The sequence below is a fragment of the Phyllobates terribilis genome, unplaced genomic scaffold (genome assembly GCF_046119375.1).
Source record: "Phyllobates terribilis strain yellow unplaced genomic scaffold, ASM4611937v1 Scaffold_3__8_contigs__length_932513732, whole genome shotgun sequence".
Taxonomy (NCBI): domain Eukaryota; kingdom Metazoa; phylum Chordata; class Amphibia; order Anura; family Dendrobatidae; genus Phyllobates; species Phyllobates terribilis.
In genome coordinates, this window is record NW_027362763.1 from 618,218,598 (window position 1) to 618,235,652 (window position 17,055).

Genomic DNA, 17,055 nt, shown 5'->3' on the forward strand with positions numbered 1-17,055 from the left:
AGAAATAAAAAAATGAGACAATTTACAGTCAGACTATTGGTATTCAGAAAAATTGGCTTAAGCTCTACTTACATCTGTTTTCTGTCCTGTTTTTTGCTCTATTGTATTAAAGGGAATTTGTTAGCATGTTTTTGCTATGTAATTTGAGAGCAGCATCATGTAAGGGCTGAGACCCTGATTTCAGTGATGTATCACTTATGGGCTATGTGATGCCGTTTCAATAAGATTAGCGTTCTGTCAGTAGGAGAGTATCACTACTGAACTAGGAGTCTCGTGCCTCCTACTCTGTAGAACTCCATCCTCACCATTGATTAGCAACTTTCTGTCAATGTACAATATAAATGGAAAGCAGCCAATCAGTGATGTGGGTGAGGTTATATACACCTCAGTATTCTAAACAATGCTAGATCTGCAGCAGAGAAAACGATTATTGTATCAAAATGACAGCATGTACACCAGCAAGTGACACATCAATGGAAATACACACGTGGTCAAAATTGTTGGTACCCCTCATTTAATTAAAGAAAAACCCACAATGGTCACAGAAATAACTTGAATCTGACAAAAGTAATAATAAATTAAAAATTATGAAAATGAACAAGTAAAAGTCAGACATTGCTTTTCAACCCCGCTTCCACAGAATTTAAAAAAAAATTAAACTCATGAAATAGGCCTGGACAGAAATGATGGTACCCCTGAAAATAATGTGACAAAAGGGACATGTTAAATCAAGTGGTGTCCACTAATTAGCATCACAGGTGTCTGATTACAAGATTGTAGTCAGTGGGCCTGTATATAGGGCTACAGATACTCACTGTGCTGTTTGGTGACATGGTGTGTACCACACTCAACATGAACCAGAGGAAGAAAAGGAAAGAGTTGTCTCAGGAGATTAGAAAGAAAATTATAGACAAGCATGTTAAAGGTAAAGGTTATAAGACCATCTCCAATCAGCTTGATGTTCCTGTCACTACAGTTGCACATATTATTCAGAAATTTAAGATCCATGGGACTGTAGCCAACCTCCCTGGACATGGCCACAGGAGGAAAATTGCTGAAAAATCAAAGACGGATAATACGTATGGTAACAAAAGAACCCAGGGTAACTTCTAAAGAGATTAAAGGTGAACTTCAAGCTCAAGGAACATCAGTGTCAGATCGCACCATCCGTCATTGTTTGATCCAAAGTGGACTTCATGGGAGACAACCAAGGAGAACACCATTGTTGAAAAAAAAAATCATAAAGCCAAACTGGAATTTGCCAAACTACATGTTGACAAGCCACAAAGCTTCTGGGAGAATGTCCTATGGACAGATGAGACAAAAATGGAAGTTTTTGGCAAGGCACATCAGCTCTATGTTCACAGATGGAAAAATGAAGCATATCAAGAAGAGAACACTGTCCCTACTGTGAAACATGGAGGAGGCTCTGTTATGTTCTGGGGCTGCTTTGCTGCATCGGGGACAGGGTGCATCGGGGACAGGGTGTCTTGAATCCGAGCAGGGTACAATGAAATCTCAAGACTATCAAGGGATTCTAGAGAGAAATGTGCTGCCCAGTGTCAGAAAGCTTGGTCTCAGTCGTAGGTCATGGGTGTTAAAACAGGATAATGACCCAAAACACACAGCTAAAAACACCCAAGAATGGCTGAGAGGAAAACATTGGACTATTGAGAAGAGGTCTTCTATGAGCCGTGACCTAAATCCTATTGAGCATCTTTGGAAAGAGCTGAAACATGCCGTCTGGAAAAGGCAGCCTTCAATCACGAGACAACTGGAGCTGTTTGCTCATGAGGAGTGGGTCAAATTACCTGTCGAGAGGTGCAGAAGTCTAATTGACAGATACAGGAATCGTTTGATTGCAGTGATTGCCTCAAAAGGTTGTTCAACAAAATATTAAGTTAAGAGTACCATCATTTCTGTCCAGGCCTATTTCATGAGTTTAATTTATTTAAACAATTCTGTGGAAGCAGGGTTGAAAAGCAATGTCTGACTTTCATTTATTTATTTTCATAGATTTTTAATTTATTACTTTTGTCAGATTCAAGTTATTTCTGAGACCATTGCGGGTTTTTCTTTCATTAAACGAGGGGTACCAATAATTTTGACCACGTGTGTAGGTCCTCAGCCCCTACATCATGCTGCTTTTGGATTACATACAGTGGTGTGAAAAAGTGTTTGCCCCCTTCCTGATTTCTTATTCTTTTGCATGTTTGTCACACTTAAATGTTTCAGATCACAAAACAAATTTACATATTAGACAAAGATAACTCAAGTAAAAACAAAATGCAGTTTTTAAGTTAAGGTCTTCATTATTAAGAAAAAAAGTGATTGTCCCCTAAATCTAATAACTGGTTGAGCAGCAACAACTGCAATCAAGTGTTTGCGATAGTTGCAATGAGTCTTTTACAACACTGTGGAGCAATCTTGGCCCACTCATCTTTGCAAAATGTTTGTAATTCAGCCACATTGGGGGGGGTTCCAAGCATGAACCACCTTTTTAAGGTCATGCCACAGCAATTCAATAGGATTAAGGTCAGGACTTTGACTAGACCACTAGGCTGGTGTGTTTTGGATCATTGTCTTGCTGCATTACCCAAGTGTGCTTCAGCTTGAGGTCACGAATAGATGACCGGACATTCTCCTTTAAGATTTTTTGATAGACAGCAGAATTCATGGTTCCAATTACTACAGCAAGTCTTCCAGGTCCTCAAGCAGCAAAACAGCCCCAGACCATCACACTGTCACCACATTTTACATTTGGTATGATGTTCCTTTACTGTAATGCTGTGTTACTTCTACGCCAGACGTAATGAGACATGCGACTTCCAAAAAGTTAAACTTTTGTCTCGTCAGTCCACAGAGTATTCTCCCAAAAGCTTTGCGATGATCAAGATGTTTTCTGGCAAAACTGAGACGAGCCTTTATGTTCTTATTGCTGAGCAGTGGTTTTCATCTTGAAACTCTGCCATGCATGCCATTTTTGACAAGTCTCTTTCTTATTGTGGAGTCATGAACACGGACCTTAACTTAGGCAAGTGAGGCCTGCAAGTCTTTGGATGTTGTTGTGGGGTCTTTTGTCACCTCTTGGATGAGTCGTCATTGCACTCTTGGGGTAATTTTGATCGGCCGGCCACTCCTTGGTAGGTTCACTGCTGTTACACGTTTTCGCCATGTGTGGATAACGGCTCTCACTGTGCTTCGCTGGAGTCCCAAAGCGTTAGAAATGGCTTTATAACCTTTTCCAGACTGGGAGATATCAATTACTTTGTTTCTCATTTGTTCCTGAACTTCTTTGGAACGCAGCATGATATCTAGCTTTTGAGGATCTTTTGGCATACTTCACTTTTGTCAGGCAGGTCCTATTTAAGTGATTTCTTGACAAGAGAACAGGTTTGGCAGTAATCAGGCCTGTGTGTGGCTATGAAAATTGAACTCAGCTTCCCAAAGATGTGATAAACCACAGTTAATTTAGACCTAAAAAAAATCAAACAAAATAGTCAGCTCACCCAAACCTTAAAATCTGTTGCACGAAGGAGACTGCAGTGCCGCAATGGAGGAAATTAGGAACAGGGGGAAGAATCCAGCATCCAGATGAAGCAAAAACCAAACAGTTTATTAGCAAAATATGTATAAAATCCAATGGTCCAAGTCACAACAAGTTCATACGGCACAACCTCAAAGCATGATTGATCCAACACAATGCTTAATGGTTGGCGAGATCTTCTTTTCCTGAAATTCCAAAATACATCAGACTTGTTTAGATGCTCTTTGGTATACTTCTGACGCTGAATTTTATGGTGAGGATGCAGGAGAGGTTTCCTTCTGATAGCTCCTCCATGAAGGCCATATTTGTGCATATGTTTTAACAGTAGAACAATGTATCACAACTCCAGAGTTAGCTAAATCTTTCTGACAGTCTTTTGCAGTCAAGTGGGGATTCTGATTTGCCTCTCTAGCAATCTTACGAGCAGCTCACACTGAAATTTACTTGGTCTTCCAGACATTATCTTGACCTCCACAGTTTCTGTTAACTATTATTTCTTAATTACCTTTCGAATGGAGGAAAGGCCAACTTTAAAACACTTTGCTATCTTGTTATAGCCTTTAACTGATTTGTGGGCCTCCACCATTTTACTTTTCAGAGTGCTAGGCAGCTGCTTAGAAGAACCCATGGCTGCTCTTTTTTGGCACAAAATTAGAGGCGGCTGGGTTTTTATAAAGCTGGGAGATTTGCATAACTGCGCCTTTCCTAACGATGATAGTGAACAACCATAATCCTAACAGGCTAATTAAGGTCTAAAACCATGGTCAAAGTCAAAGGTATCAGGTGGTCTACGGGTCCGTGAGAGGCAACCCATTCCATACTGGGGGGGGGAATTAAAAAGGGAGTGGGGCTTCCAAAGTCCAATGGTGCGGCAGAGGTCATGCCAAGGCCCTTATCGGGGATGTACCTTGAGGTAGATGTGACGGCACAGGTCATATATCAGCCCATTGTCCCCTGACCACCGAGCAAACGGACTGTAGCATGGGATGCTGGTGTTTCTTCTATGCATATCCAGCTTGCAGTGAGGACTGTCCACCCCACAAGAGGCCCCAAGCTTGTCCTGTCAAAGTGAATGGCGTGCAAATGACTGGACTACTAGACTCAGGGAGTTTGGTGACCCTTGTGAAGGACACACTCCCTCTCCAACTGATCCCTGGGAAGAAGGTGGGCATCCGCTGCAATTATGGTGATGCTAAAGACTATCCGGTGGCCAAAGTGGTCTTTGAGATGTCTCGGGGTACTGAGTCCTATGAGGTAGGCGTGTTCAAGGATATGTTGCACCCAATTATCACAGGTCGGGACTTTATGTTGGCTTGGGACTTGGGGGGAGGGGTGGAGACCCAATTGCTCTGGTAAGAAATGGGTTGGCCCTAAAAAAGTCCCACCAACCCCAGAGTCTGACTAGTTTCCCCCTTTGTGTAATGGGTGAAGAGGAGAAGAAAGTATCCCCTGAGGCAGACATTCTTGAGATAGGGGAGACCAGAGAAATTTTTGGGTTCAACCAACATAGGGACCCAACTCTAAAAAGAGGTATTCAATAAGGTAACCGTTATAAAACGGCATAACACAGGAGTCGGGGGCTGACACCAGGTTTACCTATTTCATGTTGAGTGAGGACTTCTTGTACAGGGTTAATAAGGTAAGGGAGGTGATAGTGAAAAAACTATGGTTACCAGGTCCCTATAAACAAAGGGTGTTGGAAAGGGCCCATTCACATGTCTTGGGTGACCATCTGGAAGTGGACAAAACTCAACAACAACTGGTCAGGCGGAAGTACTATTGGCTCAGATGTCACAGTGAAATCCTAAAATACTGCAAGTCCTGTCTCACCAGCCAGTTAACTGCTATCACCTCTCCCTTCCAAAGTCCTCATGTGCCAGTATTTTTCAAGGCAGGGCAACAGTGAAACCAAGTTGAAACTCCATGTGGGTTGAACAGTCTAGAAGGTGACACTAAGGGTGTCAACATAGCAGTGACACTGTCACCGATGTAGAAACAAAAGTGCTGAGAACTGCTTCAGCGGAACCTGTTTTCGGAGTTGCCAAGACGTAAGCAGGTTGGTGAACATGGAATCCTGACAGAACCACAGGTATAGGTGAACCAAAACCCGTATAGAATCCACGAAGCCCACAGCAAGGTGTTTTCGAAGGAAGGGGCTAAATTTGACGCATATCCGATACCCAGTGACGATAAACACATATCGAAGTTCGGGTCAGTCAGATACATCATGTCACTGGATCTAATGAAAGGTTACTGCCAAATCCTCCTGTCTCAAAGTGCAAAGAAGAAGACTACCTTCTTTACATCTGACGGTTGCTTCCAGTATAACAGAAGCCCATTTTACCCGCAAACATAACCAGTTACCTTCCGGAGGGCCATAAGATCATATCTTAGCCCCTCATAAAATGTACGCCACAGCTTACCTCGACGATATTGTGATATTCAGTACAGATTGGGGGAAATCATCTGCGGAAGCTCCAGGCCATGCTGGATGTGCTGTGGAAAAGGGGGATTACAATAAACCCAAAGAAGTGTGTCATTGGGAAAAAGAAGGGAAAATACCTGGGCTACATCGTTGGAAAAAGCAAAGTAAAGCCACAAGTGAATAAGGTGGAGGCAGTCCAAAAATTGCCCAAAAGGACTGGAGGGGACATATGTAGCATTGTGTTTGTTAGCGTCAGTAATTTAACATAGGAAAAATGTTCCGGCACCCGAATACATGAGGAGTTAATCAGCTATGTTCTCTTCTAGGGTGATTAAGCACCTGTAAAAAGGAAAGAGGTAAGAGTATGAATTCCCAGCCTTTTAGAGCATTTGGTGTGGTGTGAGTCTGGAGGTGAAAGCTCTGGAGCTGTTTATCTTTACTTCACAAGACAAAACATTGGGTTGGTTGTTCCTAAAGAAGGCGGTTACCAGTAGCAACAAGGACTGTTCCATACGTTATGTTTTGCTTTTCCTGTTATGCTGGGAAGGCAGTGTTTGTTTTTGCTAACATTACCGTGGTTTATGCAGCACTCTTATTTAACCCAGAGGAAGACTTAAAGAGACAGTGTTACTGTGTCTATCTCTATGTGCAACCAATTGAGCCAATCTACCCCACGGCATAGATGGTAACAGTGTGATTTATTTTAGACAATTCAAAACGCTCTCACTTTTTCATCAGGAGGACTTACGAAGATCTTTTAACCCCTTCTCGACCTTGAATGTATCCATACGTCCAGGTTGGCAAGTACTTACCAACCTTGGACGTATAGATATGTCACTGCGATTTTGCGTGCACAGAAGCTGGGCACGTGCAATCGCTGTAGGGTGTTCAGCTGATATGACAACTAACACCTGACAATCATTGCCAGGAGCGGAGCCCACACTGCTCCCGGCAATCTAACCCGCTAAATGCTGTGACTGATATCGATCGCAGCCTTTAGAAGGTAGCTGGAGGGAGGGGACTTCCTCTGCCCTTCATTCGGCATCCCCGCGACAACCGTGGGGGTACGATCGTTGCCATGGTGACTCGATGTCGCGACATCCATGTTGCCATAGCTAGCAATCTTGTTATAACATGCTCAGAGACAGCATGGTTTATCAAGCTTCTGTGTCAGTGCAGCATTGCTCATACATTGCTATGCTTTATAAGCGATCTAATTGAAAAATATATACACAAACACACACACACATATATACAGTACAGACCAAAAGTTTGGACACACCTTCTCATTTAAAGAGTTTTCTGTATTTTCATGACTATGAAAATTGTACATTCACACTGAAGGCATCAAAACTATGAATTAACACATGTGGAATTATATACTTAACAAAAAAGTGTGAAACAACTGAAAATATGTTTTATATTCTAGGTTCTTCAAAGTAGCCACCTTTTGCTTTGAAGACTGCTTTGCACACTCTTGGCATTCTCTTGATGAGCTTCAAAAGGTAGTCACCGGAAATGGTCTTCCAACAATCTTGAAGGAGTTCCCAGAGATGATTCACACTTGTTGGCCCTTTTGCCTTCACTCTGCGGTCCAGCTCACCCCAAACCATCTCGATTGGGTTCAGGTCTGGTGACTGTGGAGGCCAGGTCATCTGGTGTAGCACTCCATCACTCTCCCTCATGGTCAAATAGCCCTTACACAGCCGGGAGGTGTGTTTGGGGTCATTGTCCTGTTGAAATATAAATGATGGTCCAACTAAACGCAAACCGGATGGAATAGCATGCCGCTGTAAGATGCTGTGGTAGCCATGCTGGTTCAGTATGCCTTCAATTTTGAATAAATCCCCAACAGTGTCACCAGCAAAGCACCCCACACCATCACACCTTCTCCTCCATCTTCACGGTGGGAACCAGGCATGTAGAGTCCATCCGTTCACCTTTTCTGCGTTGCACAAAAACATGGTGGTTGGAACCAAAGATCTCAAATTTGGACTCATCAGACCAAAGCACAGATTTCCACTGGTCTAATGTCCATTCCTTGTGTTCTTTAGCCCAAACAAGTCTCTTTTGCTTGTTGCCTGTCCTTAGCAGTGGTTTCCTAGCAGCTATTTTACCATGAAGGCCTGCTGCACAAAGTCTCCTCTTAACAGTTGTTGAAGAGATGTGTCTGCTGCTAGAACTCTGTGTGGCATTGACCTGGTCTCTAATCTGAACTGCTGTTGACCTGCGATTTCTGAGGCTGGTGACTCGGATAAACTTATCCTTAGAAGCAGAGGTGACTCTTGGTCTTCCTTTCCTGGGGCGGTCCTCATGTGAGCCAGTTTCTTTGTAGTGCTTGATGGTTTTTGCACTTGGGGACACTTTCAAAGTTTTCCCAATTTTTCGGACAGACTGACCTTCATTTCTTAAAGTAATGATGGCCACTCGTTTTTCTTTACTTAGAATTTGTATTATGGCAAGAAAAAAGGTGCTAACAGTCTATTCAGTAGGACTATCAGCTGTGTATCCACCTGACTTCTGCACAACACAACTGATGGTCCCAACCCCATTTATAAGGCAAGAAATCCCACTTATTAAACCTGACCGGGCACACCTGTGAAGTGAAAACCATTTCCGGGGACTACCTCTTGAAGCTCATCAAGAGAATGCCAAGAGTGTGCAAAGCAGTCATCAAAGCAAAAGGTGGCTACTTTGAAGAACCTAGAATATAAGACATATTTTCAGTTGTTTCACACTTTTTTGTTAAGTATATAATTCCACATGTGTTAATTCATAGTTTTGATGCCGTGTGTGTGTGTGTGTGTGTGTGTGTGTGTGTGTGTGTGTGTGTGTGTGTGTGTGTGTGTGTGTGTGTGTGTGTGTGTGTGTGTGTGTGTGTGTCACCAGACACTGCGCATGATCAAAGCAACTTGCTGGTGTCTGGTGACCCGGATGTTGTCTCAGATCCAAGAGCAGAGGGGCTTTTGTCCCTCTGCTCACTCACTAAATGCTGTGATCACAGCGATAGCAGCATTTAGGGGGTTAACGTACCGAGAGCAGTGCAGCCATGGATGGGGAGGGTTTTTCACTCAGTTTACTGCCAGAGGAGTACGTCTTTTAATACATAGGAATATACCATTTATTGGGCTGGCAACAAAAATTGTCGCAAATGGAAGATACATATGTTTTGCTTGTGAGGTACAGTGGGTACGGAAAGTGTTCAGACCCCTTTAAATTTTTCACCCTGTGTTTCATTGCAGCCATTTGGTAAATTCTAAAACGTTCCTTTTTTTCCTCATTAAAGCACACTCTGCAACCCATCTTGACTGAAAAAAAACAGAAATGTGGAAATTTTTGCAAATTTATTACAAAAGAAAAACTGAAATATCACATGGTCATAAGTATTCAAACCCTTTGCTCAGTATTGCGTAGAAGTACCCTTTTGAGCAAGTTCAGCCATGAGTCTTCTTGGGAATGATGCAACAAGTTTTTCACACCTGAATTTGGGGATCTTCTGCCATTCTTCCTTGCAGATCCTCTCTAGTTCCGTCAGGTTGGATGGTGAACGTTGATGGACAGCCATTTTCAGGTCTCTCCAGAGATGCTCAATTGGGTTTAGGTCAGGGCTCTGGCTGGGCCAGTCAAGAATGGTCACAGAGTTGTTCTGAAGCCACTCCTTTGTTATTTTAGCTGTGTGCTTAGGGTCATTGTCTTGTTGGAAGGTGAACCTTCAGCCAAGTCTGAGGTCCAGAGCACTCTGGAAGAGGTTTTCATCCAGGATATCTCTGTACTTGGCCGCATTCATGTTTCCTTCAATTTCAACCAGTCGTTCTGTCCATGCAGCTGAAAAACACCCCTATAGCATGATGCTGCCACCACCATGTTTCACTGTTGGGATTGTATTGGGCAGGTGATGAGCAGTGTCTGGTTTTCTCCACACATACAGCTTAGAATTATCAGCAAAAAGTTCTATCTTCGTCTCATCAGACCAGAGAATCTTATTTTTCATAGTCTGGGAGTCCTTCATGTGTTTTTGAGCAAACTCTATGCGGGCTTTCATATGTCTTGCACTGAGGAGAGGCTTCCGTTGAGCCACTCTGCCATAAAGGCCCGACTGGTGGAGGGCTGCAGTGGTAGTTGACTTTGTGGAACTTTCTCCCATCTCCCTACTGCATCTCTGGAGCTCAGCCATAGTGATCTTGGGGTTCTTTACCTCTCTCACCAAGGCTCTTCTCCCACAACTGCTCAGTTTGGCTGGACAGCCAGGTCTAGAAAGACTTCTGGTGGTCCCAAACTTCTTCCATTTAAGGATTATGGAGGCCACTGTGCTCTTAGGAACCTTGAGTAATGCAGACATTCTTTTGTAACCTTGGCCAGATCTGTGCCTTGCCACAATTCTGTCTCTGAGCTCCTTGGGCAGTTCCTTTGAGCTCATGATTCTCATTTGGTCTGCCATGCACTGTGAGGTCTTATATAGACAGGTGTGTGCCTTCTAAATCAAGTCCTATCAGTTTAATTAAACACAGCTGGACTCCAATGAAGGAGTAGAACCATCTCAAGGAGGATCACAAGGAAATGGACAGCATGTGGCTTAAATATGAGTGTCTGAGCAAAGGGTCTGAATACTTATGACCATGTGATATTTCAGTTTTTCTTTTGTAATAAATTTGCAAAAATTTCCACATTTCTGTTTTTTTTTCAGTCAAGATGGGATGCAGAGTGTACTTTAATGAGAAAAAAAATGAACTCTTTAGAATTTACCAAATGGCTGCAATGAAACTAAGAGTGAAAAATTGAAAAGGGTCTGAATAATTCCGTACCCACTGTATATAAACACAAATAATTATAGCAGCATTTTAACAGAAAAGTTTCTGAACTACCCTGTATTAGTAGTGGGAGATTTTAATGTGTAGCCACACCCGCACTGGAATAAACAAAACTCAGGTTCTATACCAAATAATACCAGACCAACGATCTACATTATTTATTGGTAGAAACGAAAAAGATAGATCTGTGGCGATTGTATCATCAGGGTGTAAGGCAGTTTTCATGTTATTCAACCTCTTATCAGTCGTTTTCCAACATAGATTTAGCTATAGGAATGGGGGTGGGTACCCAGATAAAAAGGCCTATTTGGCGCTTGCACCCATACTGGCTGCAACCTATAAGGGGCTCAATGTCAGACAAGATTCTGGAATTTTTCAGGATCAATGAGGGATCAGCAGAGAATAATACAGTATGGGACACAATGACGGCCCATATAAGAGGAATTTGTATAAGAGAAATCAATGAAATAAAAAACAAACAAAACTAGAGAAAAATCGCAGAAATTACAACAAGAGGTCATGGTACAGGAGGTGAGGTATATTGAAAATGGATCTAGCATTAACAAAACACACTGGGAAGAGGCTCACAAAAACATGGCAGATAATTTATTAGCTCTATCTGCACAAACGCATGTTTACTAAACAAAATTACTTTAATTGAGGGGAAAGTGAGGGTCAACTGTTATCAGTAATAGCTAAACCACAGGAGGGGTCAACACATATAGTGAGACTTGTTTCGAGAGAGGGGAGGACACTCACGGATACTTCAGATATTCGATCAACCTAAAGCCAATATTTTAGAGATGTGTACACCACTAGATCGGTAGCATTGGTGGAAGATATAGTGACATATTTGGAGAGGGTAAAATTCCCTAGTCTTTCAGTAGAAGCTAGCAGGAGCTTAAAACAACCATTGTCAGTGGAGAAGCTAGATTAAGTGGTGGGTATACTTCAGAATGAAAAAGCCCCAGGTTCTGACGGTCTTCCCAGTGAATTTTTCAAAGAATACAGAGAGATTCTCCTTCCTAGATTGCTGAAAGTATTAGAGGGAGCTGCAATGGTAGGGAAACTGCTTCAATGAATGAAGCAATTATTGTTCTGCTACTGAAGCCAGGAAAGGACCATGAGTGTCCAGACTCCTATAGACAGATATTTCTGCTGCCAGTTGATGTCAAAGTATTTGCCAAAGTACTTGCCATTAGGCTTAATAAAGTTATTAAGGAGCTGATTCATGAAGACCAAACAGGATTCATGCTTAATAGGTCCACAGCTATCAATATTAGACGGTTATACCTTAACATGCAAATATGTAGTGCACAGAGCAATAATGTCCCTCGATGCTGCAAAAGCATTCAATAGCGTTGAATGGAACTATCTGTGGGATATATTGAGGAATATGAGGATCGGCCAAAAGTTTATAAATTGGGTTAAATTATTGTACGGGTCACTATCTGCGAGGATAAGAATTAATGGGCTCCTATCAAGTCCATTCGCATTGGGAAGGGGCACACATTAGGGATGCCCATTATCGACTCTCTGATTTGCTCAGGCGACAGAGCCATTGGCACGAAGACTAAGGGACATGCGGAACTTTGTAGGATCTAGGTGTAATGATATAGAGGAGAACGAAAGTTTGTACACTGATGACATGTTGCTATATGTGGGAAATTTGGAGACACCACTAGAACCAATAATGTTGGAAATAGAGGAGTGTGGTAATTGGTCCGGCCTAAAGATTAACTGGGAAACATCATTATTACCAGTGGACCCCCTCCTGTCCATGGATTTAATTTCATCAACACAAGAAGACAAGTTTAAATACCTTGGCGTAGTTATTAATCTACACATAAAAGACTACGGTATATATCATTAAATATTAATCCTTTGTTTGACTAATTTAGATCCTAAATAAATGCTTGGTATAAACTCTTTTTAATCAGTAATTGGAAGGGGTAATTTTATCAAAATAATTTCACTGCCCCAATAGCTATATGTGCTGCACAATTCCCCATGTTGGATTCCACCTCTTATATTTTGTAAGGTGCAGACGTTTTGAGAATTAATTTTGTGTAAAAGTAGAGCAAGGATAAAGCTGCTAACTTTGCAGAGGGAAAAAACGGAAAGTTTGGGTAAGGCCGGTAGTCTTGTTGGGAATTGGATGTTTCGCCCCCAGCAGTTCGCCCCCGGGTACATTTCGCCCCCGCACATTTGGTCCCCAGAATTTGGCCCCCGCACATTTCACCCCGGTCCGGGGGCGAAACGTGCGGGGGTGAATCTTCCTGGGGACGAAATGAGAGGGGAGAAATGTGCGGGGGTGAAGTGTACCTGGGGGCGAACTGATGGGGGCAAATTGCTGGGGGCGAACTGCTGGGGGCAAAACTTCCTATAACCGTCTTGTTTTGCAAAATAAGAAATGCTTATCACCAATTCATGTATTGGAGTGGGGTGTGGGTTGCCTTGATGGGGATAGACCAACCCTGGCGCTTATGTATAAGATATGGCACAGAGGGAAGAGAATGTTGGGAATTACTGGACTCACCAAGTTTACTTCACTGTGGCATAATCATAAATTGATGGAATTTAGAAAAGTAAAAGGGTTCGGGGGGATGGGAGTTGAGAGGAATACAGACTGTGGATAATATACTAGATCATGCTGCAATGAAAAATTTCAACAAACTAACAGGAATTAGAGCTCTCTCATTTATCCTTCTTCCAATACTTACAATTGAGACATTCATTTCAGACTCAGTTTGGTAGTACTACACCTCACATTCAAAAAAGTTATATCCTTGAGTCATATGTAGCTGCAAATCACATTTCAAAGATCACAGTGGGAAAGTAAAATTCAAGTGAGAATCAGATGCAAGGCAAATCACAGATGAAAGAGATAATAGAACATGTTCCTAGACTGTCCTCCTGTGAGTTGCAGAGACTCTCGCAGTTATATCTCATACAGGGTGTATAGAAAACCAAGTGTCCTATTTAAAATCGGGGTTCGCCCAGATGTGAATTGCCCCAGTTGTGCTGCAGGGGATGCTCATCTGATGCATATGTTCTAGGAATGTAGAAAATTGGGCCCATACCGGAAAAATACCCTGGCTCTAATTCAAAGGATCTTTGGCATAGTTTCAGGCGGATCCCAAGATATGTGTGTTGGGATATTTGGGTGAGTCAATGGACTTTGAATGCTCGTTGGTTATCAGTGTGACGCGTATAATGTATCAGGACTGTAAGTTAATTGCAATACATTGGTTGGATTCTCACCCACAGTCAGTAAATGAACTAATAGACTAGACTAAATAACAATATATGGCTGGAAAAGGGTGTTTACCAAAAAAGAAAAGCAATAGGAAAATGTGAAAAAATTTGGGGATCCTGGTTAAGGCTGTGTGCCCACGATGCGTTTTTAATGCGTTTCTGCAGCGTTTTTGCAGCTGCGGAAACGCTGCAGAAACGCATTAAAAACGCATGGTAGAAGGGCAGCAATGTTCCCCAATGATAATCCGCATGTGCTGTGCACATGCTGCGGAAATTTTCCGCTGCGGATAATCATTGCGGAAAAAAATGCAGCACTACCAATTATTTTGCGGAAGTGCTGCGTCTTCGCCGCCATTGACTTGCATTAGATCGCCGCCATTGACTTGCATTAGATCGCATGGATTACGCATCACTGTATATGTAGATGCATAATCCAAGCGTTCTAATGTGCGGATGGTACCCGAGTGTGGAGGAGAGGAGAGTCTCATCCACACCCAGGTACCATTAAAAAATCTGTAAAAAAAGAATAAAATAAAAAATAAATGTATATTTACCTTCCGACGGCCCGCGCTGCGCTCCTGCTTGCTTTCCGGCACTTTGCAGTGGATTGAAGGACCTGCGCTGACGTCAGAGTCATGCGACGTGTCACGCGACGCTGACGTCAACAGGTCTTTCAATCCACTGCTGCCGGCAGCTGGGACCGAGCGAAACAAGCCAGCGCGGGCCATCGGAAGGTAAGTATATATTTATTTTTTTAATTTTAACCACTCTCTCGGTCACAGTATATAAATCCATGCCGTTTGCATGGATTTATATAGTGTGACCTAGTTGTCACAAGCACTTTCCAAGTGATGCTAATTGCTTGGAAAGTGCTTGTCAATCCGCATCGGGAAATGGCAGTGAATAACGCTCCATTTCCGCATGTCCCTGGCAGGAAAAAGCATGTACAATCCGCATGCGTTTTTTTCTGCCAGGGAGATGCAGAAACGCTCAGGAAAAAATCCTGAGCATTTCTGCATCGTGGGCACATATCCTCAATGTTCCTGGCCTTCAATCTGTAGTGTTGTTGCAAGCAGGGCTGTGGAGTCTGACTCGGAGCCCATTTTGGTGGAGTTGGTATAAAATGGACAGTCTCCGAAAATATATAATAAATTGGGTACAGTAGTTCAATGCAGTTTGTGGGGAATATTTTTTCATAAAAATTTGGTTAAGTTATGAAATGTCCTATAAATGTCTTTCCTATATCTGATCTACGGGTCTAAACTTAGTTGAGATGAATCTGTGCTACAGTAAATTTATCACTTAAACATGAGCAATGTATGAGGGAGTCAGAGTAGTGGAGTTGGAGTCGGTGTCATGGAAATTGCAGAGTCGGAGTCGAAGGTTTGGAATACCGACTCCACAGCCCTGGTTGCAAAAATATGGCAATTGAAGGTATCTGACGAAAAACGTCCCAATATAACCTAGCAATGTTCAAAATGGCTGACAAGGGTCACAATGAACAGAGCCGACCCTTAATGCTATGTGCACACTGTGCATTTTTGATGCGTTTTCTCCACGCGGAAACGCACCAAAAACGCTAGGTAATCTGTCTGCCAGTTAACGCAATGAAAATCCTTATGTTCTGTGCACATGATCAGGAATTTTCCACTCAGGATTGTCATTGCGCTTAAATCCGCAGAATTGCCATTCTTTGTAGCGTTTCTGCAGCGTTTCCCACCCACTGAGGTCAATTGAACCGCAGCAAACCCACAGGAATAAATATATCTAAGGATATGCTGCGTATTTGACTGACTCAATTCAAGTCAATGAGTCAAAAACGCCCAAAAGAATGGTACCCGGTTCGGGGAAGAAGACTACTCCTCCCATCATCTGACTGCCGCTCCCGCTGACAACAGAGAAAAATTATGCTTTATCATACTACCACCAAACAAAAAATGGAATAAAACGTGATCAAAAAGATGAATGTAAATAAAAATGTAGAAATAGTTAAAATATCCTGCGCTGGTAAGGTTTAGGCCGTATACTTGAAAGGGGAAGGTTGTTGGGGACAGAAATGTGGACAATACGAGAGGATGATAAAATAGTTTTTATTTTAAATAGTAAATCTCGCATAAAACTGACGTTAAGTCATAATGAAGGTAAAAAAATGATAAAATATTAGATAAAGATAGCTGGTGGGTCTTTTGGGGTGGAGGCTTTTTGGAGGTTCCTGGTAGCGGCTCTGCAGGTGGAGGAAATATCCAGACTACTATCCTTCTAAAAACTGGCCTAGAAACCCACGAGACTACCACTACCAGGAACCTCCAAAAAGCCTCCACCCCAAAAGACCCACCAGCTATCTTTATCTAATATTTTATCATTTTTTTACCTTCATTATGACTTAACGTCAGTTTTATGCGAGATTTACTAATTAAAATAAAAACTATTTTATCATCCTCTCGTATTGTCCACATTTCTGTCCCCAACAACCTTCCCCTTTCAAGTATACGGCCTAAACCTTACCAGCGCAGGATATTTTAACTATTTCTACCTTTTAAACATTGGACTTTTCCAATACTGTCAACCTGTGGTGGTTGTCTATCCCTTGCAGCAGGTAATATCCAGGCCCACCTACCAGCGCCTACACACAACTTTTATGTAAATAAAAATGGTACACCTGAAAAAGTCATCTTGTCACGCAAAAAAAAGCCACCATACAGCTCCATCAGCCAAAAAATAAAAAAGAAGTTAAAGCTCTAATAAAGAATAAAGCGATACAAAAAAAAAAATTTTCTATAAAATATTTTTTATTGTGTAAAAGCGCCAAAACGTAAAAAAACTATATAAATGTGGAACCACTGTAAATGTACTGACCTGAAGAATAAAGCTGCCTCAATTTTACCACACGCAGAACGGCATTAAAAAAAAAAATCCTGAATTGTTGGTTTGTGTTTATTCTGCCTCCCAAAAATCGGAATAGAAAGCGATCAAAAAATGTCACGTGCCCGAAAATGGTACCAATAAAAACTTCACGT

General features: G+C 42.1%; 1 protein-coding gene across 2 annotated transcripts in view; it reads right to left on the reverse strand.

Annotated features, from left to right (window-relative positions):
* GNPAT (glyceronephosphate O-acyltransferase) overlaps positions 1-17,055 on the reverse strand; it is a 355,670-nt gene that overhangs the window by 127,627 nt on the left and 210,988 nt on the right. The gene's annotated exons all lie outside the window — the stretch shown is intronic.